This window comes from Myotis yumanensis, unplaced genomic scaffold (genome assembly GCF_028538775.1).
Source record: "Myotis yumanensis isolate MYYU_CA2020_CCGP unplaced genomic scaffold, mMyoYum1.0.hap1 SCAF_4, whole genome shotgun sequence".
NCBI classification, from domain to species: domain Eukaryota; kingdom Metazoa; phylum Chordata; class Mammalia; order Chiroptera; family Vespertilionidae; genus Myotis; species Myotis yumanensis.
Window position 1 is genome coordinate 84,483,598 of NW_027223755.1, and position 21,692 is coordinate 84,505,289.

Consider the following 21,692-nt stretch of genomic DNA (forward strand, 5'->3'; position numbering starts at 1 on the left):
TTTTGCTCTTGGCATTTTAATTATGATGTGTCTTGGTATGGCCCTCTTTGGATTCCTTTTGTTTGGGGTTCTCTGCGCTTCCTGGACTTGTAAGTCTATTTCTTTCACCAGGTAGGGGAAGTTTTCTGTCATTATTTCTTCCAATACTTTTTCAATATCTTGCTCCCTCTCTTCTTCTGGCACCCCCATAATTCGGATGTTGGTACGCTTAAAGTTGTCCCAGAGGCTCCTTACACTATCTTCATATTTTTGGATTCTTTTTTCTTTTTGTTTTTCCGGTTGGGTGTTCTTTGCTTCTTCGTATTTCAAATCTTTGACTTGATTCTTGTGATCCTCTAGTCTGCTGTTGTAACTTTGTATAATATTCTTTATTTCAGTCAGTGTATGCTTAATTTCTAGTTGGTCCTTTTTCATAACCTCGAGGGTCTCACTAGACTTCTTGAGGGTCTCACTAAATTTATTGGCGGTTTCACTAGACTTATTGAGGGTCTTACTAAATTTATCGGCGGTTTCTAGAAAATTCTTGAAAAACCTCATAAGTGTGGTTTTGAACTCTATATCCAGTAGCTTGCTTTCCTTCATTTCTGTCATTTGTGACTTGTTTCTTTGTCTCCGCATTTTTTATGCTTCCCTGTGTTGATAGAGTGGCTTTCTGTGCTAGGTGTCCTATAGAGCCCAGTGGCTCAGCCTCCCCAATTACCTGAGGTGGACACTCTGGGTGTTCCCCTTTGTGGGCTTTGTGCACAGTCTTGTTGTAGTTAAGCCTTGAGTGTTGTAGGTATCAGTGGGAGGAATTGACCTCCAGGCCAATAGGCTGTGAGAATCAGCTGTGTCTGCAGTGGGAGAACTTCTGTGCTGGAGACACCCTTCTGGGGCAAGACTTGCTTCAGTGGGGCTTTGGTGCTCACTGAGTCTGCCCCCTGAGTGTGTCCCTTATGGATCTGAGGAGTTGTAATCTGGATGGTCCCACTCTGACCACTGGGTACACTGGCTCTTGGATCTAAGGAGGTGCTAATTTAGCCTCTGCCTGAGGCTACCCAGCAGGAGCTATGGAGAGAACTGCAGATTCCTCTTCTTTGTTTGGGGTTTGGAGATGCCCAGATGAGGCCCAGCTGTGAAGCAATGCAAGCTGCTGTGGGGCCTTGGGCCTTCTTTTGGATGTTCTGGGTCTCTCTGACCCAGCTGCAGCTCGTTAGGTAATTTTCAGATTGCAAAGGGCCAGGCCTTTCATATGCAAAAGCCTCTGCACACAGCATGGGTAGGGTGCGGTCTCAGGGGATCAGCAGGGCGGGGCAAGCAGTTATGGCTGCTCCTCAGTCCTACCCGAAGAGGCCCTGTGTCTCAGTGTCCCGGTAATCGCTGCAAGCACCTCTGAGAGAAAGCTGCCCTTGAGTTCCGACCGATGACAGACAGTCCAGTTTCTCCCCATGTGAGTCTGGGTCCCCAGTGACTCGCCCGGAACTGGAGTTCAGAGCAGTCGGGAGCTTGAGACTCCCTCCTGATTGAAAAAGACAGCCGTGTGCTCAGTTGCCAGCCCTTTCCTTGTGCGCCTCCGTACCTCTGCACTGTACTTCCGCACCTCCTCTGAGTCTCAGTGTGCTTTTCTCTTTCCTTCTAGTTGTAGAATTTCTACTCAGCCAGCCTTCCTGTGGTTCTGGATGATGTTTGTTTTGTCTTTTAGTTGTATTTTTGAAGTGGTTGTGCGAGGCAGCAATTTCCGGTGTTTACCTATGCCGCCATCTTGGTTTCCAGTCTGTTTTTGTGAGGTTTAAATGAGTTAATGCATGTAAGGTGCTTTGCATGGTGCTAGCGTATGGTAAGTACTCAATGAGCTTAAACTCTATCTAATATCCTAGTTATGATAGTGGTAAATGAGTGAGGTTATCTTCCATTAGAACTCCATATTTGGTTAACTGTACCTCCTGATAATGTTTCCTTACAGTGTTCCTCTATAGGTGGGAAGGGTAACCTTACTGTACAGTTGGAAAAGCTGAACAGGAGAGATTATGCTTTATATGTCTGAGATTAAAATTTCAGTCTCATGTTTGGAGCCCATTTCTTCCTTGCCTGTCCCACTGTCCCAAACTTAATGACTCTAAGGCCTCATGAGAATGGGTTTTAAGGTTAGGATCTGGTAAGGACTCTTCCTGTCCACTTTGACCTTTTATTAGCAGTCAGTTTTCCAGATTGACCTGAGCTAGAACCATTTTGGTTTCTCTGCAGACCAAGGTTTATGTGCTTAATCCTGGTGGTTGGGAAAACATTGGGTGTCTACATACTTTTAGAAATATAACTTAGTACCAACACTAGCTTTTTTAGTACTGATTTAATACAGCCACTTTAGAAAACCGATTTATATATTTAAAAATTAGCTAGTCTTTTAAAAGGTGGGTAGTTATTGCATATGTCTGCTGCAGGGAGAAGCAGTATCGCAGTTATTCAGCCACTGCAGTTCTGTTACTCAATACAGAGAAGGATGACCCATCCAGAAAAAAATAAAGCCTGTCCTTGAAGAAGAGTCCTCAAGTCATGCTCAACAGATGATGGTGAACATGCTGGAACCTTGCTAGGTCTGTTTTCCCAACTATAAAATGAAGGGGCTGCTCCAGGGGCTACTTAAGGGCCTTTCAAGTTGTAAGAGTCAGACATCAGTGAGACTGGAAATAGCCCCATAGGTTCTAAAACACTTCTTTGAGGGGAAGTGTTTTAATTGTGTATCTGGGAGGAAAAGAGGCATGAGGAAATGGTTAGATGGGCATTGGAGCAGTATCTAGAGTAGCGGTTCTCAACCTGTGGGTCGCGACCCCTTTGGCGGTCGAACGTCCCTTTCACAGGGGTCACCTAAGACCATCCTGTATATCAGATATTTACATTACGATTCATAACAGTAGCAACATTACAGTTATGAAGTAGCAACAAAAATAATTTTATGGTTGGGTCACAGCATGAGGAACTGTATTTAAAGGGCCAAAATGTTGAGAACCACTGATCTAGAGAAAGGAGAGACCAGTGAGGTGCTCATTTATAGATAAGCTGTCCCTTTTAGAGTGCTTGAGGGGCAGTTGTAACCTGGAACAAGCGCAAGCCCTGCTCTGAAGTGGCAGCCTCATCAGACCCGAGGAGTCTTCTCTGGTGACCTCTGTGGCCTTAGTAGGGCCAGTGCCCTGGTTTAAAGCTTCCATAGAGGGACTGACAATTCAGTGCCCCCTTCTGATTTTTGCTAGCACTGACTTCACACCCTGTTGCCGTTTATGTTTTTTGATGAATGATTAATTAGAAAAATAATCGCTTGTAAATTGTGAGTGAAGCAGACATTTGGCTCTGCCTGTGGGGAAATGGCGCCTCTGAGCCGGGTGTAGCTTGCAGCCAGTACATCAGAGCAGCAGAATTCCCAGCCCAGTCATGAATTTACATGAAGTTCCTTTTCAGCATGTTAATGACTGCTACCGCCCAGTAACTAGTGAAAAGTAAGAGCAAATGGAAAGAGCAAATATTTAATGCCTCTATATCATCTTTAGCTTTCTGGAAAATACGCATTTTGATTTGGGAGGGAAATGAGGGCATCTTGGACATTGCAAGAATGCAAGCTTTGTTTTCTTTTCTTCCTTTTTACTTTAATTGAATTAGAAAGATAGAGTGAGTTGTAACTGAGGTGGATTTCACTAGGGAAGTGATTTTTCTGTAAGTTTTAGGTCATAAGATGCTTCTTTCCTGGCAGTTTGAATCTATATGTCCGGTCAACATCATTGATTAAATGCCTTGTGTGTACAGAGGCCTGTACTATCTCTAAAATATAGCTTTCATCATGTTACTTTCCTGCTTTGAAACTTCAGTGACGCCCCCCTGATGCTAGGATAAAAGCGGACTTCAGCAGCCTGGCTTTTAAGGGTCTCTGTGCTGTCACCCCAGCCTGCTTTCCTGGCCTGCTCCCTCAGGCAACTCCATGTGGACCCTTTCCTTACTCCAGAGTGGTTGACTTCCTGTCCCTATCGCATGCCAGAGGCTTTTTCACCTCTGCATTCTGGGGCATGAAATGACCTTGTCTGTTTCTCTGCCTGTCTGAAGCCTACCCTTCCTCCAAGGCCCCATTCTGGAAGTTTGTCTGACTACCATGACTGGATAGGAACCTGCTCATTTTAAAACACAGAGAAAATTCAAAGTGGGTCACAACCCTCTATTGCCAGCACCTTTCTACCTTAGGGAATTCAGAATGAGTCCTACTTTTCCCCACTTCCTGCTTGTCCATCTTCTAATTCTAGATAAACTAAGCAATTTGTTCAGGCAGGCAACTTGTTGACACAGACATTTCTGATGATTAGAATTGAATTTCGTAGAGAAACCGGACTTAAGGATGATGCTATGTTTTCTGAGATCAGAGAGTTTTGATACAGAAGTTTTTAGCAGGATATTGAGTTCACAAATTGATAACATTCATAAAAAGTCTGAGGCTGCACTGGCAAAAGTAAAATATTTACAGAAAGGGTCCAGGCCTTTTTACTCTTTTGTTGAAATTGTCTTGGAGCATTGAGTTCAGACCCAGGGAAAATGATAAAATTCAGAGAAAATGATCAGGATGGTGAGGTGGACCTGAAAACATGAAGGCTGGGTGGGCAGAAGAGAACAAGGGAGGCTGTGTCCTCTGTTTTCAGATATTCAAGAGGTTGTCTTCAGGAAGAGAGGGATATTAGATTTCATGTTTGGCACTATGGAGTGAAAACAAAGACTGCTGGATTATATAGATTAGTATAAGAAATACTTGCTCATAGTGTTGTAAACAGTGAAATTCCTCAGGAGGTAGTAAGTTTCCCAAGTGTGAAGGTATATGCACACAGAAGACAATATTCTAATCTTAAAAGATGTACGGCGTTATAGTGAAAGGACCACAGGTGCTGGAATGGGAGACCTTTAGAATAGGTGATTTTCTCCTCCAGGTAAAACCTTTACCTGGGGATTTTGGAGAAGGATTCAGTAGAAAGTAGTAAACCCCACTATATAAAAAAATAGGCACTAATCTCAATATGGGTCAAGAAATAAGAGGTACAGTTTACTGAATTGATATTGAAATGATGGTGAAAATAGCATTAAATCTAGAACTGGGGATTCTTAACATTGGTTTCAAGGACCTCAGAGAGTAGGGTTTAAGAATGAGGAGATATTTGCAGAATTTTCAGGAAGTCAGAAGCAGTTTCAAAAGGATATTTAATATTAATCTTTGTATTTTTGGGAAGCTTGAAAATAGTGATGGAAAAGTAAGAGTACAAAATTGTCTTGGCACAAGTAATTTGGATTTGTAAAGGCTTTAAGAATGAAGAAATATGCCCCTGGATACACATTTTAATGCATGTGTGTATATGGGGACAGCTTTTGTCAGATTCTCAGAAGTGGCTCTGAGTCAGAAAAGGTTAAGAATTACTGATTTGGAGTAAAGGTTCTCACGTTTTTTGGACTTAACCCATTTAGGTGAGGCAGAAGCTCCTTATCTCACCTTTACCTCCAACATCAAGGTAAGAAAATATTAATATGAGCAGTTTATGTATGATTTTACTTTATAAAGCATTGTGTCCGCTAAGCTTAAACAATGTAATTCTGTTATACCTGCCATGATTGTAAATGGCAAGATATTTAAAGAGCATAAAATAGCAGATGATGGTTTATTGTACTAGTAATTTTTTGGAGGTGGGCTTATATATATCTGCTTTACCTGTAGGGGTCTGTATCCTCATTTTAACCACACCACATATGTGTCTTAAGGTCTCATTATTGAAAATTACTGGGCAAAAATAAGAATGTAAACATGCAACTACACATTGTGAAATTAAGCACATAATCTTTAACATATCAAATTTCTAGTGATAAAATTGAACTAATAGTAATTTTTAATTAAAAAGCAGGAATAGCAATATTGTAAACTGTGACTGACTCAGACAACACTGATGTTACAGTGATAACACATTATCTTTCCAGAGTATTGTGAGAATTCTGAGTCCCAGTGTTGGTGTGTGAGAGTGCCCACTAGACACTTTGCAGCATCTGAGAGTGAGCGGCCCAAGTTCTTGGTAGACCAATTTCAAGTTCTTTGTACACTCTAACTTGCTGATTTTAACTTATCTATATAGATTTTAGGAACTCCTCAGCTCACTTATTAGGCAACTAGTAAGTATCTCATGGTCATATAAAAGAAGATGAATTATCTGTTAAATTGCACATTTACCTTTGAAAAGTGAAGAAAGATTTATAGATCAGTTATATGTCTTAACAGGAATTCTCCTGTGATGACCAGTAATCCAGGTGTAAGAGGCTAGTTTAAGAAACACTAGTCAACCAGGTGTCTGTCTCTCTCTCTCTCTCTCTCTCTCTCTCTCTCTCTCTCTCTCTAGTCAGCCTAAATGTTTCTGATAACCAGATATCTTTCTCTTCAAATACTCCTTTATTTACCAACACTCTTAAGCCTGGCCCTGAAGCAAGATCAACAGCTGTGTGTGAATATTTTTTTTCCTTTTTCCTTTGCTGTGCTCCTCCTATTAAATTGAAATACCCTGGCACTTTCTTCCCTTTTTGAAAACACAAAAGAGGATTAGGCCATATAATGGGCTATTTATATGTCAAATTAAATGTTTTACTCTGAGGCTGTTTTTGAGTTATGTGAGTAGTAAAAATATGTATTAAGCTGACAAGCCTCTTAAAAAAATGCGTATTATTTAGCTGATAGCCTGTAACAGTCTGATGGACCCATACTGGTATTTTGAATAAATACACATTTGAACAATTTATGAAACTTATGTTTACATGTGTATTAAACAGCTTGGGAAGGGAGTGACCAAAAGTTATTACCAGTTGACAGCTGCTATCTGGTGACCAATTTGAAATGAATTTGTGGGTTCTCATCAGTGTGGAACAAGCAGGTTTCCCTGTCCGGGGAGCAGACTGTGTAATCATCAGGGCGTGAGGACCCAGCCCTGGAGGCCTGCATGTTAGTCGAACGAGGCACTGTAATAAAACGTTTCAACTACACAGTGAGCTGCACTGCACATTCACATCTATGGTCTATTTTATTTCTTTTTCTTTTTTGGTTAATCCTTACCCCAGGATAATTTTTTCATGATATATTTTTTAAGAGAGAGTGGAAGGGAGGGAGGGAATGGGTGAGAAAGATAGAGAAACATTCATATGAAAGACACATCAATTGGTTGCCTCTTACACATGCCCTGACCTGGGGCCGGCATAGAACCTGCAACCCTTCGGTGTGCAGGCAGGCACTCTAACCACTAAGCACACTGGCCAGGGCTAATGTTTACCATTTTGGATCTTGAAATTTTAAATTATGTTCACAGAATATAGGCTGTGCATAACAAAACATTCTGTTTGGGGGGAAAGGGACCATGTTTATTTCTTTTTTATTATTTTATTGAATTTATGGGGTGACATTAGTCAATAAAATTACATTGGTTTCAGGTAAACAATTCTATAATGCATTGTCTGTATATTGTATTGTGTGTCCACTACCCCAAGTCAACTCTCCTTCCATTACCGCTTATCACCCCCCACTTTTCCCTTCTTTTACCACTCCCATCCCCCTTTTCCTCTGGTAATTCACCATACTATAGTCTTTGTCTGTGAGGGATTTTTTTTTTCTTTGCTTAATCCCTACACCTTTTTCTTGTAATTGTAAGTCTGTTTGTTTCTTTGGCATCTCCTCTCTCTTGCAGTGATCTTGAAAGTTTTATTATCATATGTTCTTATCAATAATAAATATTTTCAAATTTATTTACTTCTAAATTGTATATATATCTTTATGCTCTTACATAAAAATAAAAGTTTAAAGGATTGAGACTTAAAAAAATATATATATACATAGATGATCTTACTTTCTTTTTGTACCTGCATGATACCTCTCAAACAGCCCCTTGGTTACATACATCTTGCATAGGAAACCAGAGCTGGTTTCTTGATGCCTTTGTGTAGTGGAAATAGCACCATGGATTGTAGAGCTATGACTTGGGCATGGTAGTCATAAACTTGAGCAGAACTTTTAACTAGCTTGAGCCCCAGTTTCCTCATTTGTAAAATATGAATGCCTGCTTGTGGGATTGTCATAAAGATTACTATACAGACAGTAAATGTCAGTGTTCTCTTCAGCCCTTGCCAGAAAGTCACCTCCTCAGAGAGGCTTTCTCTGACCCTGTCTAAAACAGTTCCTCCTTCTCTTCAGTCACTAAGGTCCACTCTGCTTTACTTCCATGAAAATATTTTTTCACTATATTAATTAATATTGTCTGTCTCCACTGGATTGGAAACTTTATGAGGATAGAGACTTTTTTTCTGTTCACTGCTGTATCCACAGCTCCTAGAACAGTGCATGATACATAGTAGGTACCCAATAAATATTAGTTGAAAGTTGAATGTTGTTCACTTAGTAAGTTGCTTAATAAATAGAGGCCATTATTGCTTTCATTGAGTGCCAACACATAGTTGGTGCTCTAGATAGAATTAATAATTTCTAAGTGTGATTTGCTCTCAGTGGGTTTCAAGGCAGGAGGTGATTTCCTGGTGGAGGATGGATTTTTTTCCTCTATTGCAGCTAGCATTTACCAAGCTGAGATGAGACATGACATCTGTAGACCACGATCTGAGCCAAGTGAACTGCCCCCCTCCCCCCAACCCCGAGTGTGGTTCTGAGGCCTCAGCCTTGGCCCGGTTAGCTCCTTGCATTAGCCCAGCATGCCATCCAGCTGAGAGCTTCATTGGGGCTAGTGGTGACAGGGGCCCAGTGGATGTGCCTCAGGGAGGGCAGTGGCTTTGCTGGTGACCCCTGGTCTACCAGGAAAACATCTTCTGAGCTCTACGAAACTGCTCCCAGGAGTAAGGCAGACTGCTGCAGCATCCTGTGCCTATTCCAGGTCAGTAGAGAGGTCATAGTTTCTTGCATGGTTGACAGAGAGAGATGGAGGAAAGAACCACACTTTAGGAAGACACTTTTCTTGGTTGCTCTTTGAAATTAGTTGTTTCGAAGCACCTGTCATTTCTAAGGCCTGTCATTTTAGGGCCACACTTCTGATAGGGCTGTAAAATGAAGGCATGGCATGTTTGACAGTGTTGCTCTCTTTATTGTTGAAAGTATTACATATGTCCCCTTTGTCCCTCATTGCCCTCTCCTCCCCTCCAAGCCTTCACCATCCTATTTTCTGTGACTATGGGTTATGCTATCTGCATATGAGTTCATTGGTTGATCTCTTCTCACCTTCCACTCTCTTCTGCCTTCCCTCTGAGGCAAACACTGTAATTTTAAAAACACATTAACCAAGCTATTTCATTGTGAAAATATTAACATGAAGTTAAAAAATATTTTCTTGTGAAACTAGATTGATAGTGGTGATTAATAGGCATGGTGTTATTTTTTTAGTTATGTATTGATTTTTGAGAGCGAGAGAGGAAGGGAGGGGAAGGGAGAGAGAGAGAAATATACATTGATTTGCTGTTCACTTATTTTTGCATTCATTGGTTGATTCTTGTATGTGCCCTTACGGAATACAGCTGCTTGGGACAACACTCTAACTAGCTGAGCTACCCAGCTAGGGTGGCATATTATTATAATATTTTGTCATACCTTAAAAACTTGCTTTTTGAAAATGAACATTATTAAAATCACTAGGGGCTCAGTACACGAATTCATGCACCTTGAAAGGAACTGTGGGCCATGAGGCTGCAGTGGGCACAGGGGCAGGTCTCAGCCCATCCTTCTCACCCCCGCCCGGCCTCTCCTGCCATGCTCCACCCTCCCCTGTCTGCTGGCAGCCCCCCACCACGTGCTGATGGTGCCGGCCCCGCTTGCACCCGCTGACAGCGTGGAGTGATTGGGGCCAGTGCCAGCAGCAGGTGCGAGCAGGGCTGGCATCGTCAGTGGCCTCGAGCCATGGCTGCTGCCCCGATCGCCCCTTAGGAACAGGGGGAGGTGGAGAAGCCCTCAGGGACGATTGGGGCCAGCAGCCACCACTTGCACCTGCTGATGGTGCCAAGTGATCAGGAACGGCGCTGGGCACAGGCAGCGGGTGTGAGTGGCAGTTCTGGCGCCAGTTGTGGGTGCAAGCAGGGCCGGCATCAGCTGTGGGTGTCAGCGGGGCCGTCGTTAGCAGGGGTGTAAGAGGTGGCTGCCGGGCCCGATCGTACCTCAGGAACATGGAGAGGTGGAGAAGCCATGGCTGATGCCCTCCATGTTCGTGCTCTGCCGCCTGCTGCCAATGCCCGCCATGTTCTGCGCGCCCCCTGGTGGTCAGCACATGTTATAGCGACCGGTTGTTTGATTGTTCCACCATTCAGTCTATTTGCATATTAGGGTTTCGTATATATAGATTCTCCCTATCCCTACCCCCCCACCCACTGGTAGAATAAACCTAACATGTTTTGACAAAAATTACTCTTAATTTTGAATTTCTTCAAATTGGGTATGGAAATTAGACAGTATATGACTAAAAAAACCCATAATTAAAATTTTTTTTAAAAAAATGGCCTTTTAGAGAGAGAGGAAGGGAGAGGGAGAGAGAGAGAGAGTTAAACATTGATGTGAGAGCAAAACATCAATTGGCTGTCTCCTGTACACCCCCTAACAGGGATGAAGCCTGCCACTTGGGCATGTGCCCTGAAAGAGAATCTAACAGGCAAACATGGGGTGACGCCCAACCAAATGAGCCATACTTTTTAAGTATGCCAGGAGATTTTTGCCTCTTCAAAGCAAACATTATGAGAGATCACATTTCTTGACTGTCAAGATTTGCTTATTTTTAGTCTACAAATAGGAAGCCATCCTTTCTGGCATTTTGCCACAATGGCCCTAAATGGAAACCTATTATACCAAACAAATAACACTTTTAGAGGTTGCTGCTCCTTAACTTTACTGAACAGATCTCAGGCTAGTGAAGCACATACATACATCAAATCAACGGTGAGATTTAGCTTTTTCAAAAAATTATGTACTTTCTCCAATCCCAAGGGCAAGTCACATTTTTCCCTTAAGACAGAGAGACTTGATGCCTCTGGAAGCCTGAGCTGAACTGTGTGCACCTCTGGGAGACACAGAAATTCAGGATGACGACTGATCTTTTCTCTTGGTGCTTGGGTCACCCCTCCTTAGAGAAAGGCAAGAAACTGATAGCTCCTTCCCGAGACGAGACGGGTTTCCTTTCACCATCCTTTCTTTTTTGTTTTGTTTTGTTAATACTTACCCGAGGATGTTTTTTCCATTGAGTTTTAGGGAGAGTGAGAAAGGGAGGGAAGGAGAGAGAAAAGGAACATCCATGTGAGAGAGACACATGGATCGGTTGGTTGCCTCCTGCACACACCCGGACAGGGCTGGGGATCGAACCCACAACCCAGGTACTTTCCCTGACCGGGAATCGAACCCCGGCCCTCATGGGTCACACCAACCATTAGGCAACACTGGCCAGGGCTCACCATCCTTTCTTAATGCCTGCCCAGGGTGTCTGAGCTGGGCTGCTTTTCCTCCAGCACAGATCCCAGTTAGGATACAGGATTTGTTCAGACATAGGGTATAGATTTTTTTTTTTGGTAGCAGCAGGGTAATTAGGGTCATTGTTGACATGTCATTGGTGTCTCCATGTGAACAAACTTTCTACTCGTCCTTTAAATACTCTGGCCTTACCCACATATCTAGATGTGGTTTTTAAAAACACTAGGAGATAACCCGGCGTTCCCTAGAAGGCCATTATAACCATGTACAGAGGGAATGAGGTCTCTTCTGAATGACTTTTAGTTGTTTCAGTTGGAGATGAATGCAGAGTGACCTCCATTCTGCCCAAGGAGCCTGACCTTCTTGTCACTTTGTATAACATTAATTTCCTAATGTGTTCCAGTCAATTTGTAAAAAGGATTTTTTCCCCTAGTGTCTTAGCTGTTGGCCTGACTTTTGTATTCTCATTGGTAAAATATGTATGTCTGTGCTGTGAGCAGAGAGGAATAGATTAATAAAAACTGCTGAACCATTATGGCATATGCAGGTAATTAACAGTACCAGAAAAGTTGCCTCGCAGATATGTATAAGCTTTTTTTTCCAAACATCTAAAAATTGGTTAAAGTTATGATATCTTATCCAGTTGTCTGTCTTATGAGGGGTAGGTTATGAAGCTGTAACTTAAATGTATGAGTGGAAACTGACAGCAGTTCTCAAATTGTACTTTGCCTTAGAATCATCTGGAGGGCTTATTAAAATGTAGCTTGTTAGACCTCACCCACAGTTTCTGCTTCAATGTGCTGGTGGGGCCAGAGAATTTGCTTTTCTAACAAGGTCTCTGGTGAAGCTGATCCTGCTGGTCCTGGGACCTCACTTAAGAATCACTGCTTTTAGGGTGTAGATGTTCTTTGCCAAGGGAAGGGGAACTGATTGCAGAGGCTCCCTTTTCTTTCCTCAGAAGCATTGCCTCTTCAAAGCAGACATTAAAAAATCTATATTCTGCGTCACCCATAGTGTCATGCTCTGAGTTAGGTGTACTGGCCATAAATAAAATGGTCTCTGCCCTTGGGAAGCTCACAGTTTAGAGAGGAAATTAACATGAGAAAGCCAGCAGCCAAGGTCCACAATGCTGGGGAGGCGATGTCAAGAAGGGCTCTTTGGATATGCAAGGAGGAGTGGTCTAAGCTGGTCTCAGATGACCTCAGCTGAATGCACATAGTTGTAAGTGAGAGAAACATGAATGTTCTGCAGAAAAACGTTTTGTTAACTCAGATCAGTTACCTCTCTTCTTTGACGTCCTGGGCATCTCAAACTATGTATTTAGAGCCTCCAGAATGGACATTGTCAGCTTTCCACCTCACCTTTTCTGAATGGGTCCTTCCTTCTCCCCCTTTTTCTTTTACATTTTTAACTTACAATTTCAAACACTGTCCACTGTGGCAGCAGGATTTGTAACAGAACCAAGTTAAGTGATCTTGGTTGAATTGATTTATGAGACAGCTTCTAAAATTCATGAGGTACCAGAGGAACTTTCTGTAGCTGGATCAGCATGCAGCGAAACCTTCACCTCTTCAAGTAGATCATACATTTTGTGATAGTGTAGCATTTTAAAGTGGAGCTTTCTAGATCATGGCCCTGCTGATTAAGACATTAAGACAGACCTGAGGATAAAGGGGAGCAGGAGCAGGATGTTACTTTCCGAAGCCCTTGTTTCCCTAACTTCGAACAGTGATTTTAGGTAAACTGGTGAAAAGCTGGTAGCTCCAGTTACACATGGAACTATCCAGGGCAAGTTTTTTCCCCTGGGTGATCCTAGTTTTGCTATTAAGGAGTATTTTGATTCATTAATAATGGTCCTATAATTTTAAGCACAGTGAAATGAGGCACGTGCATCTGCATGCGTGCGTGTGTGTGTGTGAGTGTATGTGTGTGTGTATGTGAAAAATCAATCAGCATAGTTAGTAATTCCTTCCCTTCTCCCTGTGAAAACCTTCTCCAGACAAGAATAAGGGATGTGACTAAAACCAGTGACAGGTTACAGTGCTTTCCCCATTTTATTGATTGTTCATTTCTAGTCCCTGACCTTATTTGCTACTATTGATCTAGCAGAAAAGCAAATAATTTTCCCTAGATAGTACTCAGGTGAGCTGGGCTTTGATGACTTATCTCCCAAAGGGTTTTTTGAAAAGTACTTACCTACTGAGTGGCAGCCTGTCTACCAGCTAATGTTATAATCTGTGAGCTTGAGGGCCCTTTCTTGGTAGGATCACTGATGTCACAGGCTGGCCTTGTCATTGTGGCTACTCTCCTGTAAGGCAACACACATCCCTGTGGACTGCTGTAATGGCCCACAATGCACACAGCCCTGTGTCAACACAAGGACTATATGCAAGATCCCACTGGAGACAGTGTATTGCTGAATCAATTCTAGTCAGCATCTGCCAGCGTGTCACATTTTCACCCTTAAGATAGCCAGGACTATTTCATTGTTATAAATTGTATTTTGAGATTTTCATGCTTTTGGCCTCAAATTTGCTTTCAAATAAGTTTTGAGTTTTTAATTATTAAAAATGCTTAATTCTTCACTACCTGTGCTTGGGGGAGAGAGATGTTAGGATTTGGGATGGTTAGGAAACAGAGTGCACATAGGTAGGAGATAAGATAGATTCCCTAACATCATAGATGACTTTGACTATATTACATTTTTAATATTTATATTTTACTTTTACATTTTTTTTGCTTTTGAATATACCCTTTTAGTTAACATTAAGCTGGTGTGTATCTTCTAAGATCATGTGAGGTTAGATATATTGTAGAAAGCAATAGAAATAGAACTTGGAGAATGGTCCTGATAATCTCTGAATATTATAATCTACATAGAGATGAAATTAACCATGTTATTTGTGGGAATTTGTGGAATTTTTCGCTTGTTTCTTTAGCTTGTTTATTATTTCTAAGTGGGTAATACATTTATATGATTCAAAAATCAAAACTATATAAAAATATATAGAGAAATATCTCATTCCTGGACCCATATGTACTATTCCCCAGCCTGTCATAATGACTTACTAGTTTATGTATCCTCCATAATTTCTCAAAGCAAATAGAAATACATTTGAGTATATATTATACAATAGATACTATAATCATGTTTCTGCATCTTGCTCTTTTGTTATTATTAGTGTATCTTGGAGATCATTTCATCTCAGCACAGAGACAGCTTCATAATTTCTTTTTATAGCTGCATAATATTCTATGGTATGGTTGTACCATAATTAATTTAACCTGTTCTGGCACTTGGATTATTTCCAGTCTTTTGCAATAACAAGTGATGCTGTAGTGAATAATTTTGATCATAAGGGATTTCATCCATAGGTGTATGTACACCTGTAGGATAAATTCCCAGAAGTGAAATTGTTAGTCAAATTGTATGTGCATTTGTAATTTTGATAGTTATTACCAAATCACTATGTAGAGATTGTATCAATTTATATTCCCACCTGCTAAAGAGGGATTTCCCCATGCTTTGTCAACAGGGTGTGATGTTAAACTTGAATTTTTGCCAATCTGATAGAAAATTTATATCTCAAAGTGGTTCAATTTGCATTTCTTATGAGTAACATGGGTCATTTATTACTATATCCAAAATCAAGTGGTATTTTTCCCTCCTGTAAACAGTCTGTTTATATTCCTTGCTTATTTTTCTGTTGGGTTTTTATTGTTTTTTCCCCCCTAAGTGTTAAAATAAAATGTCTATTTTGGAATACTTACAGAAAAGTTGTAAAGATTGCTGGCATTTTTTTTCTTTTCATATGCCATTATTAGCTCTGTTAATTATGTTACATAGTTTAAGGAAGTTCAGGACTCCTTAAATTCTGGGGCTTGTCAAATGTATGTCAACCTAAAGGACACAAATCTAATTCATGACTCTTGGCAGCCTCTGGGGATTTTCCATATGGAGTGACAGATTTGGGAGATATCGCTGAGCCTCTGACTAGCCTCCATTGTGGGACATATAATTCAGAGCCTGTCTTCCATTCTTCTTCTTTTACTAGTATCAATTATTAACTAGAAAAGTTATTGAGCTGAAAACCTTGTCTCGGGTTTGTATTTCTTGAGATTTACTTCCAATTATAAATGTGGTTTTCAAGCAACTGAATTTTTCATAGACCAGGTTTCAAACACATTAAATATTTGGTTGTATCCCTTTTCTCTGCATCACATGCTAATTGAGAGAATGAGTAGCTATAATTTTTCTGGAACATCATGCTGTCATATTGTCCTGTTAATTGCTTCTTGTAGTAAGGAGCTAGCACATGGAAGCAGAAGTGCTTTTCTCGAATGAAGACGTGCCTTAAAGCTTTGTGTCTCACAAGGGATTGCCTCCTTTCTAAGTTAAGAGCACTGGTTCTAGACTAAGACGTCCTGGATTTAAACTCCTGCTTTCCTATTGCTAGCTGTTCCACCTTGGACACATTATGTGAAGTTCTTTTTTTTAAAAAAATATTTTTATTGATTTCAGAGAGGAAGGGAGAGGGAAAGAGAGATAGAAACATCAGTGATGAGAGAGAATCATTGATCGGCTGCCTCCTGCATGCCCCACACTGGGGATCAAGCCCGCAACCTGGGCATGTGTCCTTGACCGAAGTCAAACCCAGGACCCTTAAGTCCGTAGGCCGACGCTCTAGCCACTGAACCAAACCAGCTAGAGCTATGTGAAGTTCTTAGCATGGGCTTGGAACGTTGTAAGTTGCCGATAAATACTGGCTTTTAAAAGTAGTAAAAGGCAGTGATTTTGGAGATCTTGTGGTACAATAGCTGTTGTGTCGTATTGGACTTTTGTTGACTAATCTTTGTTCTCTCTCTATTCTTTAGTTTGTGAGGAATTTAACCTACTAACAAATGTCATTCATTCAAGCAGTATTTGAGTACTTAGTGAGTGCCAACTCTAAACAAGATGATGTGTGTGATACTGCAGGGAGTCCTCAAGGAGCTTGCAGTCTGACAGGAACCTGAGCACAGATGCCGGTAAATTGCGAAGCATGGCATACAGCAGTGATTTTCAACCAGTGTGCCATAACATTTTTTTAAAAATACGCAATACCTGCCTATTTAGTCAGGGGCACTGACCTCTTTTCCCTTAGATTGTCAAATAAAAAAGTGACAACAGCCTTTAGGGTATGTGTGTGAACTTTTGTCATGGGCGTGGAGTGGGGGCAATGGCCACTGCATGCTGTTTTTCAGGATTGCACTGTGTATAGAAGTGATTTCTACTTTGGAAGGGAGGTTATTCTAAGCAGAGCTAGTATGGACTAGCAATGTCAGCATCACCTGAGATCTTATTAGAAATGAAAATTTGGGGACCCCTAACTCCAGGCCTACTAAATCAGAATCTCCAAGGGGGTGGAGTTCAAGAATATGTATTTTAACAAGATCCCCATGTCATTTTTCTACATGTTAAATTTTTGAAACCATTGCTGTAGTCTAGAGGCCCACCAAGGTTCTTCTTAGGGTTTTATGCCTCTTAAACTGTTATTCACTAAACATCTGTTGACTTTTTGTTGTCTTGGCACAACACAAGGTGGACTCAGGTATGGATCCTACTTTTTTTATGACTGTATAATTTAGATTAGGAGACAGGATTGTTTACAGATAACTAGTATAAAGATAGAAAGTGTTAAGGACCAGTAAGGGAGGCATAGAGAATTCCTGTGAATGGGTGGAAAGTGGAAAGTGTGTCTGTGGTTGTGTGCAGAGAGGTAGGTGATGTGCAAAGGCGACGACCATTCCATTGGTGCAGAACTCCTGGGTGATTCTAATCTGTGGTCTGTTGTTTCTTTGGAAGCCTGATGGTGGCCTGACTTGGTCAGTGCATGGCCACAGCAATGCATGTACTGTTTGAAACCTGCTCAGCCTCCTCCTTACTTGACTGGGGTCCGCTTTATCGGCCTGATAAATCCTTTAAAAATTGTCGGGGTTATGAAAGTGATTCATGGAAGGACATCTCTGTCACCTGCTTTTGGATCTCCTCTCACCTGCACTGCCTCTTCTCAAAAGCCGTATATCCACCACTCTGTAAGAGAAAAAATTGATTTGTCACTGAATTTCCATGCTTCAGCATGAGAGAAATGGAAATGTTGTACCTGCCTTTAGTACTCTGCCTTCAAGCCTAGATTTAGAGCTGATCATTATACTTTTATAGTATAATGAAAATAGCAGCACATTGAAGAGTCAGGGGAAGCTGTTTGCTCTCACCTGCTGGTTTGGTCAGGGTGGAACTATGAACATTAATACAGTCCACTTAAACAATAAAATAACTCCCGTGGAAGTGGAACTGTAAACTTCAGTAAATATCAGAGATGTTAAATGCTAAAAGTAAAAGCTTTGTGCAGTAGTTTAGCTCTTTAAAGAGAGTAGTGTTTATTGGTCAGGAGTGCTTGTCTGTTTGGTCATATTTTGCTAACTCTTTTTTTTGTTTGTTTGCATGCATGTATGTAAATACATTAGATTGTAAATTAATTAGATAAGACAGTTTCTAGAGGAGAAATAGTAACCTGGCTAGCCAACTAACTCAAAACCTTTGTCATTTTCTTTTTGAAACAAGTTTCATCTCGGGAGATCACTGTGTCCTGGCTGTTTTACTTTTGAAATGTACCTTGACTCTACCCTCTCCTTTCTGACTCAGCAACTTGCACTGATTCCTCACCCTGACTTCCTTCTCTCCCCACCTGTCCACTGTAACATCACCACTGGAGATTTCTCCCAGAAATCCCAAACTCTGCACATTGCAACTGGGGGCTAAGAAAACCTTCAGAGGCTTCCTGTTGTCCTCAGGATATACTGTTTCCATGTGTCTTAGTATGCCATACGAGACTCTTCACAGTCTGGCTCCAAAAATACAACTCCAGCTTCGTTTCTAGGCTTACCCTTCCCTGTTGTCCATTTCACAGAATTATCTACCATTTCCAGGACAAACATAATATAACCACTAGCAGCCCTACATTTGTACGTACAACTCTAGGTGCTTTACAAACATGATCTCATTACACTCTTAAATTCAGTATCAAAGAGTTTTGTCATTTGCCCAAGGTCATACACCTTGCAAGTGTTAGAGCTGGGATTCACATTCAGACATTTTAATATTCTGACTTCTGGTTCCTGCTTTTATATTTCTGTGCCTTATCGTATATGTTTTCTGTGCCTAAAATGTCCTCTTCCTCTCTTTTTTGCTTCTCATATTTGGAAACTTACGTGTTAGACATGCCTAATAAGGTTCGTCCATAAGTTTTTGTGTCTCTTTCAATTCAGCCTGATAATATAATTAGTATTAGTACTGATACTACCTAGTACTACTAGTAGAAGCTTGTCCCAAATCTTAATTTTTCTTAATTTTCCCTACAAATAATAGGAGTCCAATAAGTATGTAGAATAAATGCATGGATAGATGAAAGGATGACTGGATAGATGGTGGTTGAGTGTCTGGGTTCTTTTTTGATTTGAGTGGAGTCTCCCTTGGCCAAGTTCAAAGGTGCAGAATTACTATGTGGAAAGAATGCATGTCATTTCAGCTATCATATTGTAGCCAGGGATGGCCCAAGAAGCAAGGATTAAATAACAACAAGTTGTTGTTCTTTAATTTGGATCCAAGTGGAAATTCAGCTGAAGAATTGGGACTGGATCTAATAATGGGAAATTACTTTTTTTTTTAAGAGTTGATTGTCTGATTTGTGGTTTTATTAGTTTGCTAGGGCTGCCATAACAAAGTACCAGAGACTGGGTGGCTTAAACAACAGAAATTTATTTTCTCAAGTTCTGGAGGCTAGAACACCCACATCAAGAGCTGGTTTCTTCTGTTCTGCCTGTGTGTTCAGTGGTTAGAATGTCAGCCCATGTACCAAAGAAAGGGTCATGGGTTCAGTTCCTGATCAAGGGCATGTACCTTAGTTGCAGGTTTGATCCCCAGCCCTGGTCAGGGCGCATTAGGGAGGTAACCAAACGATGCGTCTCTCTCACATCAATATCTCCACCCCCTTTCTTGTCCCCTTCCCTCCCTTCTACTTGGCTTGCATATGGCTACCTTCTTGCTATATCCTCACATGGTCTTTTCTCTGGGTGTGTTTTGTCCAAATTTCTTCTTATATGGACCAGTTATATTAATGAGGGTTCACCCCAAAAAAACTCATTTTAACTTAATTACCTCTATAAAGACCTTATCTCCATATGTGGTCTCATTCTGAAGTGCTAGGAGTTAGGACTCCAACCTGTAATATTTTGGGGGAATACCATTCAGCCCATAACAGTATGTTATAGAAGTTTCTCCACTCAACTCCTCCCCTCAGCCTTTTCAAAAGTTTCCTTCCTTCTCTAAATTCTATTTCACCAAAGGGCTGTAAGGAGGAGAAGTAAAGATAGAAGAAAAATACACGTATTTTGGGTGAATTTCAGGAAATAGCTGGTGAGGGGAGTGGCTGAAGTTACTGCTGAAAATGAGATTTATATATTTTCTATAGATTTGTATTGTCCTGGCACATTCTGTTCTGGTTTTTGGACAGATACAAGCTGGCTGTATGAAGGCTGGGGAACTATCTATCCTTTTATTAAGTGAAAAGGTTAATTGATAATCCTGAGCTTTTTTAACTGGCTGAAACAAGTGAGAACTCTATCCTTTCAGCCCTTCAGACTATAAGTAGCTCAGGGACTGGGTGAGCACACTGAAGGCAGAGGCCCCAGCAGGTTAGCCTTGGGCCCTCTACCAGGGCCGACACCCTGCCTGGTATCCCATACCCGCCAAATTGAATTACTGCATTTGTTTGGTTCAGATACCTCCTCAGATCTTTTGCAAGGAGTTTTTCTTTATCCTTGTTTGTTCATTCCTACCCTTGTCTCCAGTTCTCAATTGGGGCTTATGTCTTTTCTTCTTACTCTCTTTGTAATTATCAAGTAATTTATTAAATGGAGACAAGCTTAACTAGACATTAAATAATTGCAGGTGTACTGCTGAATTGAGCTGCTGTCCATTACGAACTCACAGCTGTTTGTGTTGTTTAGTGTGATGAGATTACACTTCACTTCATTTGGTTATATGATATCATGCATATTGTGAAGTAAAAAAATGTTGAAGCTTCTTCTGTAAGGGGTACACAAAGGTTGGTGTGTTCCCAGGAAACCAACATAAAAGGTACTGGGAGGTCAGTCTGGAGCCTTTCCAATCTCTGATACTTCTCTTTTCTTGAAATTTATTCATTTCCTTTGTTTTTTTCTTGATAGGGAACTCCTGAATTGCTCCTTGACTCTCAGACTCTTAAATGTGACCAGTTATCACATTTTAAAACTGTCTCTTTTGGTCACCTTGACTATGAAAGCAAAGTTTTTCCTTCCTCCTAAGAGATCAGCAAAGTGTCCAACAGGTTAGCTTCTTCTGTGGTTTAATTATTAGACTTCATCTACATGCATTTTATACAGATTTGCCCCATCAGTAAGAGTTGTAGTTTTTATAAATGTCAATTTTATTCATGGGTTAGGTAATAAGTGCCACCCGTTTTCTTTCTTTGGCTAGTTTCATAATTTATAACCGTTGCTAAAAATAGATACCAGTCTTTTTAGCACCTAGTTAGTGCAGAATTTAGAGTAAGCTACTAATAAAGGATTGCTTGATTACACTGTGCAGTAAGCCTAATGGTTACAGAAATATATATATGGATCTACGCTGAAGACATTCATGTTTAAGAAATGTCATGCTGCCACTTGCCAGCTGTGTGACCTTGGGCATGCCACTTATATGTCTTAATCTTTAGTTTCTTTACCTAGATCAGTGGTCGGCAAACTGTGGCTCGCGAGCCACATGCGGCTCTTTGGCCCCTTGAGTGTGGCTCTTCCACAAAATACCACATGTGGGCACCACGCATGTACAGTGCAATTGAAACTTCGTGGCCCATGCACAGAAGTCGGTATTTTGTGGAAGAGCCACACTCAAGGGGCCAAAGACCGCATGTGGCTTGCGAGCCGCATTTTGCCAACCATTGGCCTAGATTAAATAAATTTGCATGCGTACAGTATTTGCATGCACACAGTGTGCCAGGTACTTTTGGATGCTGCTATGTTTGTGAATAAAGCAGACCAAATTCGTACCTTGGTAGGATTAACATATGAATCTAGTTTTGACTGTCAACAAGTCAAAATTTATTTGGTGAGAGAACACGATTGCTACCATTTATAAAAAAAATTTTAAACT

At 41.0% G+C, this 21,692-nt stretch overlaps 1 protein-coding gene across 6 annotated transcripts in view; it reads left to right on the forward strand.

The window, feature by feature from the left end:
- The window catches only part of AUTS2 (activator of transcription and developmental regulator AUTS2), a 1,107,415-nt gene that overhangs the window by 90,633 nt on the left and 995,090 nt on the right, over positions 1 to 21,692 (forward strand). The gene's annotated exons all lie outside the window — the stretch shown is intronic.